General features: G+C 39.7%; 1 long non-coding RNA gene across 2 annotated transcripts; it reads right to left on the minus strand.

Moving 5' to 3' along the window:
- Window positions 1-348: 348 nt before the first annotated feature.
- LOC138973822 (uncharacterized) lies at window positions 349-7,429 on the minus strand. Of its 2 annotated transcripts, XR_011458172.1 has the most exons (5): window positions 6,624-7,429; window positions 5,564-5,637; window positions 5,117-5,277; window positions 4,514-4,579; window positions 349-530 (listed from the first exon to the last, which is right to left on the minus strand). It is a non-coding gene; the product is annotated as an uncharacterized lncRNA (long non-coding RNA). The 2 variants fall into 2 exon arrangements; XR_011458171.1 differs by lacking the exon at window positions 6,624-7,429 and having other exon boundaries at window positions 5,564-6,243.
- Window positions 7,430-9,688: the final 2,259 nt, after the last annotated feature.

Below are 9,688 nucleotides of genomic sequence, written 5' to 3' on the forward strand. Positions count from 1 at the left end.
GATTAAAGTGTGTGTGTGAAAAAAAAAAAAAAAAATGGAAATAACCCTGCTGATTCACGGATTATTATCTTCATGTGCTGATTCACGGATTATTATCTTCATGTGCTGATTCACGGATTATTATCTTCATGTGCTGATTCACGGATTATTTTCTTCATGTGATTATTCATGGATTAAAATCTTCATGTGATTGTGACAACGTGCAACAAGAGAGAAAGAAGAGGAACTGAAGAAACTAGACAACGTACAACAAGAAGAAAGAAGAGGAACCGAAGAAACTAGACAACGTGCAACAAGAGAGAAAGAAGAGGAACTGAAGAAACTAGAAGAAGCATAGTAGCCTGGAGGTGATTTTTATAAACTTTATTGACTTTTGATACATGTTTTATACAGAGCTGTAGCGGATATCGTGGAAGAAGAGGATTTTACAAGAAGGAGATGTCTTTTGACTTTTATACCAGATGAAGAATGACTTTTCTTCAAAAGTGACTTTTTACGGAGATTCTGCTTGGATTGGACTTGATTGATTTCTGCAAAAGAAGAAAAGAAAGTATTAACAATGATGAATCCTGAACAATTCTATGAACAGTATCTACGTGATGAAGAAACTGAGGGAGCAGAATTTCCGATGGGAGGAAATAGTCATAATTCTACTGGAGGTGTTCAAGAACTAACAGTAACAGACAAGACATACAAAGGATCAAGTAGAAGAGGTCTACAAATGAAACCACAACTTTTCGATGGGAGTGATGACTTTGAGACATACTTAGATCAGTTTGAATGTATTGCTGATTTAGGTGGTTGGACACTGAGAGAAAGAACACTCACTCTTGGAGCCTGTTTGAAAGGACAAGCTAGAAGATTCTACGCTGGACTAGCACCTCATGAGAAAAGAGAATATGCCAGTCTTATATTTCAACTGCGACAGAGATTCGGCACAGCATCCAGACATGGGGTGTACTGGACCACACAGTTTGAAAACAGAAAAAGACTACCAAATGAAGGATTGGCAGACTTTTCTGATGAACTTCTTCTACTTGCACAAAGGGCATATCCAAATGTTGGGTCATCAACTCAACATCAACTTGCACTACAGCAATGGTATAAAAATATGAGTCCAGACATAAAATGGCGATGTTTGGAGAGAAACTGTCAAACCATTCGTGAAGCTGAAGAGGTGGCTGACATGTATGAAGCTATCATGGTACCACAGAAAAAGAAAATCTTCATGGTCAACGGAGAAGAATCAACGATGATAAATTCTTCACCGGAGACAACTGATCGAAATCGTCAACAACAAAAGGGAGACAGACGGTGCTGGACATGTAATGGGACTACACATTTGTCCAGAAACTGCAGACAGAGAACACAGTTTTGCACATGTTGTAAACGCTCTGACCACAGTTTGAAAGACTGTAATTTGTACAGGAAGTGCAAAGAACAGGAACAATTTGAAACTCGACCAACCCACAACGGACGTTCTCAACAGAGAAGAGAGGGAAACGAGAACCGCCGATTTTAAAGGGTCGAGAATCGGTAAATCGACGAAGACCCAACATGAAGAAAGAAGAAATTACGAAACAGGAAAACAGAGAGGATACTCAACCGAGTCAACACTACGTGAAGAAAGAAGAAATTACGAAACAGGAAAACAGAGAGGATACTCAACCGAGTCAACACTACGTGAAGAAAGAAGAAATTACGAAACAGGAAAACAGGGAGGATACTCAACCGAGTCAACGCAACATGAAGAAAGAAGAAACTACGGAACAGGAAAACAAAGAGAAAGAAGATAAAACACAAGAAGATGTACCAAGAAGAATTGGTGTATCGGGATCAAAAATTAGTGATACTGACAACGGAATGTATACTTCTGTATTGGTAGAGAACCAAGAAAGAGTCAACTTTCTAGTTGATTGTGGAAGCACTACAACTCTTCTTTCTACGTCAGTTTTTGATAAACTTAACAAAAACAGTATTTCACCTCTTCAAGTGTCTACTCCATTAGTTGCTGTGAATGGTCAAGCAATTAAGCAACAGGGATCAGCAGTGTTTAAAATCACGTTGGGACAAAGCACATTTGAACATGTGATTATAGTCTGTGACATTCCAGTTGATGGCATTCTAGGACAAGACTTTCTTCTAAAACATTGCTGTCAAATCGACTTCAAAAAGTTGAAAATACAACTTCAAAATGACACACTTTCCTGTTGTATTGGAAGACATGAAATGATTGGCCAAATTCAAGCAACTTCTACAACAAATCTACCTGCACATACTGTGAGATGGATTTCAGTGCAAATACCAGAGAGAGAACACTTGAATCAACTGCTGTACATGGAACCACTTTCTACAATTGTACACAACAGAGGTATTGTTCTACTACCAGCATTGACACAAAGCAAAGTCAACCTTGTTGCAAAAATAGTGAACACTACCGACAAAGATGTGATATTGTACCCAAATCAACAACTTGGAAGATGTGAATCGGTGTATGAGCAGCAACCAGAAGAGGTGAGATCTACAAACATTACAAAAGAAGATAACAGAAGTGATCAGATTCCTGAACATCTACAAGACCTGTTGAAAAGAAGTACAGAACATTTAGAACCTCATCAAGTACAGAGTTTGAAACAGCTGTTGATACGATATCAAGACGTTTTCGCCACATCTTCTGATGACATGGGTTTGACAGATAAAGTTACTCATGAAATCAATACAAGAGAAGCAAAGCCAGTCAAACTACCACCCCGGCAACAACCTTTGGCATTAGCGAAAGCAGAAAAAGAAGAAGTAGAGAAGATGCTGAAAAGAAATGTCATTGAACCATCAAACAGCAGTTGGTCATCTCCAGTTACTCTCATCAGGAAGAAAGATGGAACAATACGATTCTGTGTGGACTATAGACGTCTAAACGACATAACGGTGTCAGATGCCTATCCTCTCCCAAGAATCGACACCTGTCTTGATGCGTTAGCTGGAAACCATTGGTTCTCAACAGTTGATCTACAAAGTGGATTCTGGCAGATTCCTATGGATGAACAGTCTAAAAAGAAAACTGCATTTGCTACCAAGATGGGACTTTTCCACTTCAATGTCTTACCTTTCGGTCTGTCAAACTCGCCAGCTACATTTGAAAGACTCATGGAAAACGTACTCAGAGGCCTACAATGGGAAGAATGTTTGCTGTTTGTAGATGACACTATCGTTCCAAGCAAAACCTTTGAAGAAGGAGTTGAAAGACTGGGACACGTGCTACAAAGATTTCAAGAGGCAAAGTTGAAACTCAAGCCGTCAAAATGTAACTTGTTTCAAAAGGAAATTCAGTTCCTTGGACATGTTGTCAGTGAAAATGGAGTGAAAACTGATCCAGAGAAGATCAAAGCAGTGGATGAATGGCCTACACCAAAATCGACAAAAGAAGTTCGAAGTTTCATTGGTCTCTGTGGCTATTATCGTCGATACGTTCGAGATTTTGCCAAAATTGCAAAACCATTACATCAAGCCTGCGAGAAAAATCGGCATTTTGAATGGACTTCAGATTGTCAAGATTCTTTCAAAACACTGAAAGAAAAACTTACTACAGCACCGATTTTGGCATATCCACTACCTGACTCAGATTTCATTTTGGACACTGATGCTAGTGACACAGCTGTGGGAGCAGTACTTTCTCAAATACAAGAAGGCCAAGAAAAAGTCATTGCCTACATGAGTAAAGCTCATGGGAAAGCTGAACAAAACTATTGTGTGACCAGAAAAGAATTACTAGCAGTAGTGGAAGCACTGAAGAAATTTCATCACTACCTGTATGGACAGAAGGTGACCATACGAACTGATAACGCTGCAGTGAGTTGGATGAAAAATCTGAAGAATCCTAGCGGTCAAACAGCAAGATGGTTACAGGAACTGGGAACATATGATCTGAATGTTGTTCATCGTGCTGGGTTGAAACATTCCAATGCAGATGCTTTGAGCAGAAAACCCTGTACATCATGCCTGAGACAACAACAAAGAGATCAAGAAACAATGAAAGAAGAAAACTTTGTTGCATGTACTTTGACACAACGGAGAACCAAGAATGATGAACTAAGACCAACAGCAGTTCAATTCTCTTTCTCTGATATCCTCAGTTCTGCAAGCAAGCAAGTCAAGCAAGAAAATCACAACATAGCTATGATTGTGGAGGATGAACAGAAACCGTCATGTAGTAAAACTCTAGACTCATCATCAAGTACAGAAAAACCTGATTTTGAAGTCAGATTCCATCCATTATCTTTGGACGGATGGAATGCAGAAGAACTTAGCCAAGCTCAACTTGAAGATCAAGATATTGAACCACTTCTATCTGCGAAGATGAAATCAAAGGAGCGACCAAAATGGGCAGATCTCTCTACAAAACGTTCTCAGGCAAAAACACTTTGGGCTCAGTGGGACAGACTATGTATAGTAGATGATATTCTCTACAGAAAGCGTCTTGAGAATGATAAAGATGCAGGACTACAAATGATCGTACCTGAGTCAAAGCAAGAAGATGTTATGAAGAATCATCACGACGTTCCCACCGCTGGTCATCTTGGATCTGAAAAGACAGGAGAGAGAATAAAACAGTCATATTATTGGCCAGCCATGGATGATTGTATCAAACGCTACTGTGTCCAATGTGATAAGTGTGCTGTTAGAAAATCTCATCAAAAACGTGTTCCACTTGGACATTGTGGAGTTGGTGAACCTCTGGAACGAGTGAATCTAGACATATGTGGACCCTTTCCCAAAACAGTGATGGGAAACACACATATTTTGGTCATCACAGATCAATTCACACGATGGACAGAAGCAATACCAATTCCAAATCAAGAAGCAAAGACGATAGCACAAGCCTTCATTACTCATTTCGCAAGCAGATTTGGGTATCCACTAACACTATACACTGATCAGGGCACAAACTTTGAATCAGTGTTATTCAAGGAAATGTGTAATCTAGTGGGGATAAACAAGACCAGATCTACAAGCATGCGGCCTCAAGCAAATGGAATTGTAGAACGATTCAACAGAACACTGGCTGCTATGTTAACAGCGTACTGCGAAAACAACCAGAAAAGCTGGGATATCTACTTACCTCTGCTGGCCTCAGCATACAGATCGTCGGTTCACTGCAGTACAGGTATAACTCCAAATCGAATGATGCTGGGACGTGAGGCGAGACTACCGATGTCACTGGTGTTTGGACGACCCGGAGCTGAAGAAGAAGATGTTTCCCCAGATGTCTACACTGCAAACCTGGAACAGACATTTCAAAAAGTATATGAACATGCACGGAAACATTTAAAGAAAAGTGCAGTGCATCAAGAGAGATACTACAACATGAAAACCAGAAAACGTGAACTGAGTGTAGGACAATTAGTCTGGTTGTTCAACCCTGTCAGGAAAATAGGTGTGTGTACTAAAATGACGTCAAAATGGAAAGGACCGTATATCATCACCAACAAGATTGATGATTTGACATACCTTATTAAAACTAGACCCAAGAAAGATTCAAAGGCGTATCACATTGACAGACTGTTACCTTATAAAGGAAAGAATGTGCCGACGTGGATGAAGAAGTGGAGATTGAACTGTTCGTAACTTCGCCTTGTTTTTCTGGAACATAACGATGACATTGTGCAAAAGATAGTCATTCATAAACAGTATTTTCATATATGTCTTTCGTAGGGATTGTGTTAGTTAGTATGATGGAGCGTAACTCAAGGTAAATTGAGGCTGGTTTCGAGACATATATATCCCTGTGTGACAATAATGTGAGGCACTAGGCCAAGATAATTATTCAAACTGGACAGGTAGAGTTCTCAAGGAGTCGAGTTATTGTTAGGCGATGTGAAATTGGTAAAGCACGAAGGTACTGTAGCACGCTTTTTCAATCCTAACAATGTTACTCGGTCTCGGTTAGTTTTAGAAGATAAGTGGGTAATACAAGATGTATTGTAGTATGGACGGTTGACAAATATGAAAACATGGACTATGAATAACTTAATTAGCGCAATACGATATTAATGTGTTACAGATGGAACCAGTACCGGTATATGAAACCATAAGTGATGTTTCAATCAACGAGGGGGGTCAGGGGAAGGAGAAAGAGAAAACAGACTTGCCTTCTGCAGCAAAACTATACCCAGTCACAGTGTATCTGCCCTACGATGAAGCTATGGCGATTGCACAGGTGCAAGTGACAAACACTTTTGCATCTTCTGTGATCAAACGGAAGGATGGAAGAACCACCATCAAACTAAACTACAAAAAGATCAAATAGGACAGAAGTGATTCACTCAAGTTTTAATTTCAAATTTCAATTTCTATGTTCTAGTTCTGGTACTGGTAGTTAAAGTTACAGAAGAATATGTTTTAAAATATATAGATTATGCGGAGCATAATGTTAGAAAGCGGGGGTGCATGTAATGGATGGCCCTATTAGTATTATCCAGAAACTTTAACCTGAACATTAGTGGATCTAACCTTTGCACTGAGAAACATGTGATACAGATCTAAAAGTGTTCTTCATTGACACAAGTGAAAGACTGGGAGACTTGTGGACAAATGTTATGATATTAACTGTGTTAAGATGTACTCACCAGAAAACCACTGCACAGTTCGTAGCAGGAAACTTTCGCTGACTAGTTTATGTAGTTTTTATTCGGAATCGTGTGCGTATCGATCGCATTCTTAAGAAACGAACACAATGGAACATAGTCTTCTCTTCGATGACGCCATTTTAGATGACGTGTTGTTCGAGATCTCATCGAAGAAGAACGATGAGAGAATGTTATGTTATGAAATGTGCATGTGAATATTACTGCATGCATTTTAGAATTAATTCATTATTGATAAGATAATGATTGAGTGAAAGGAAACAGAGATTTGGTTTAGTTAGATAAATTGTTTGTATGTTGTTAGAGGTTACCCAGAGAAACGTAAACAAACACTTTTTGGTCGCTTTGACTTGAGAAGGTGTTATACGAGATCTCATCGATGAGAGAATATTATGTAATGAAATGTGCATGTAAATATGGTTATGCATTTTAGAATTGATTCATTATTGATAGGATAATGATTGAGTGAAAGTAAAATGGAGATTTAGTTCGGTAGGATAGGTTGTTTGAGCATTGTTAGAAATTACCTAGAGAAACGTAAACAAACATCCTCGATCGCCTTGACTCTAAGACGATCGAGAGTGTCGGTTCGTTGCTAAAGGTACGAAACAAGAAGAAAGGAAGGAGAGACAAGGTATGTTGTTTATGTTGTTAGGACATGTATTGGGGTAACGTAGACAGTCAAGGGAGATCGTTATAGACGATCGAAACGTTAGCGGTAGCTAGAGGTAACAGGTAAACAAACAAGGAAGGAGATAAATAGAGAAGGGAAAGGAGAAATCGGGGCGGCTTCTTCAAGACTGGACTAGGAAGGGATAGCAGTCTACAAGAAGAAAGTGGGGCTATCCGACAGAAGAAATCGGGGCGGCTTCTTCAAGACTGGACTAGGAAGGGATAGCAGTCTACAAGAAGAAAGTGGGGCTATCTGACAGGAGAAATCGGGGCAGCTTCTTCGAGACTGGACTAGGAAGGGATAGCAGTCTACAAGAAGAAAGTGGGGCTATCCGACAGGAGAAATCGGGGCAGCTTCTTCGAGACTGGACTAGGAAGGATATAATATTGAGTTGAGAATATTAGGTTCTAAGCTACATAAAGAGATCGCAGTCTACAGTAAAGAAGATAGTCCAGAACAAGGTCATCATATGTCATGCCTATTTTTATATGTGAATGAATGATGCACTGATATATTGAAGTTCGATACGAATTTGTTCAGATGAATAAATCTGAACATTGAAACCTGGAACAATTTGTGTTTGCTTTATTCTTCATTAACATTCACACACACAACAATCAACAACCAGAGCCAACAACAGCTCGCGCGCCCATCCCGTTACAATATATATATATATATATATATATATATATATATATAGATATATATATATATACTACTCGTTTGTCTCATGTAAATGAAGCATTGAAGCATCGAATAGCATTTTGTTGTCGATGCCTAAGAGAATCAGACTTTGTTCAATTACTTCTAAATAGTGTGGCGACGTCATGCAAGTTTACTGGTTGCCATGATTGAGTATGTGTTTGCTCTCGGAAGACACGCCGCACGTCCCAATACGAAAAGCTAGACAAATCCCAAGAAGCCAATGAGCTCAAGACAGGTGATAAGGAATTAAAGGATCTGAGACACGTCAACTGAAAATACACCACGCATAACTTTTTCGTAGCATACTTTGCGGTTCCATGGATATTTTCAAAACAATTCATGCGATTGTCATAACATTTGGCACTATGTTTTTTTCATGTTCTGTTTTACAATGAGTTTCTCGGAATAAGAAATGCGAAGAACGCTGTCATTTTTGTTACGGTTATTCTATTTGATACCTGTTTGAGCGGGTCAAAAACAACCGCTCTGTGCATTTGTCGGAAAGCTGGAGGAATTGAATGCAGAAGAACCATTTTTGGACACTCCAGACAAATTTGGTGACCATCGGATTAATAGTTTTGATCACATGTGTGTAACGCTACTCCGACCATAAACGTCGGCGTCACAACCTTAGGTTCTAAAAGTCTGATATTATGTACCGAGTAAGTTCAGTGCAAATCGGTTTGTATTCAAGTGTGTAGCGCAACCACGCAAAAAAATAAACCATTTTGCACGAAATTTTGCTTACCTTGAATTATTAAAAAAAAAAAACACAACTTTTCGTTTTGTTCTGTTTCGTAAACCATGAATGTTTACGGTAGAGATAATTGAAGCGGCCATGGCAAACAAAAACTGGTGTTGTTCATAAATTCATCGTCCGTCAACCGTAAAGTCACATTTTCGCTTTAATCAAGTTTTCTTGCTTTATTATGCTAAAACAACAGGCCTATATTTCTAACAAAAAACCCAACAAATTTAGGCAGAACACATTCACAACCATACCTGAAATTATCTGTTAAAGTATGCTTCTGATTCTTTTCTGTAATAAAGTTTTAGCCAGCGTACCTACACACCGCTTTTGCCTTCTGGGTACACAAGCAGGCATAACAACTTTCTGGGAACGTATAAGGTCGTAACGTACTGTATCCACCCTGTCTACAGTTGCACGCGATCTTAACCGACTGTGAATAGGTGGCGCCTCAGAGCTGGAACACTACCGCCTTTGAGCTGTTGACGCATGGAACGTCTCCCACACCGTGATTGTGTTTGGCTGCTGTTCTTTCTTTTTCTTCGTGTTTCAAACCTAGCTAAATGCATCTTACAGAATCACAACCCGTGTGCCCAGGTACCAATACGTGGGAATGTAGCAATGGTGATTGTATCTGGAGAGACTGGCGCTGTGATGGAGAGGTTCACTGTGATGGCAGTGATGAACAAAACTGTGGTATGTATACACGTACTGGGTTTATGGTGCTGGTGTCACGGCATTGGGTTAAGCGGGGTTGGGTGCACCGTGTGCGCATGCGTGTGTGTGTGTGTGTGTGTGTGTGTGTGTGTGTGTGTGTGTGAGAGAGAGAGAGAGAGAGAGAGAGAGAGAGAGAGAGAGAGAGAGAGAGAGAGAGAGAGAGAGAGAGAGAGAGAGAGAGAGAGAGAGAGAGACATGTATACG

Source organism: Littorina saxatilis, linkage group LG8 (assembly GCF_037325665.1).
Source record: "Littorina saxatilis isolate snail1 linkage group LG8, US_GU_Lsax_2.0, whole genome shotgun sequence".
NCBI lineage: Eukaryota > Metazoa > Mollusca > Gastropoda > Littorinimorpha > Littorinidae > Littorina > Littorina saxatilis.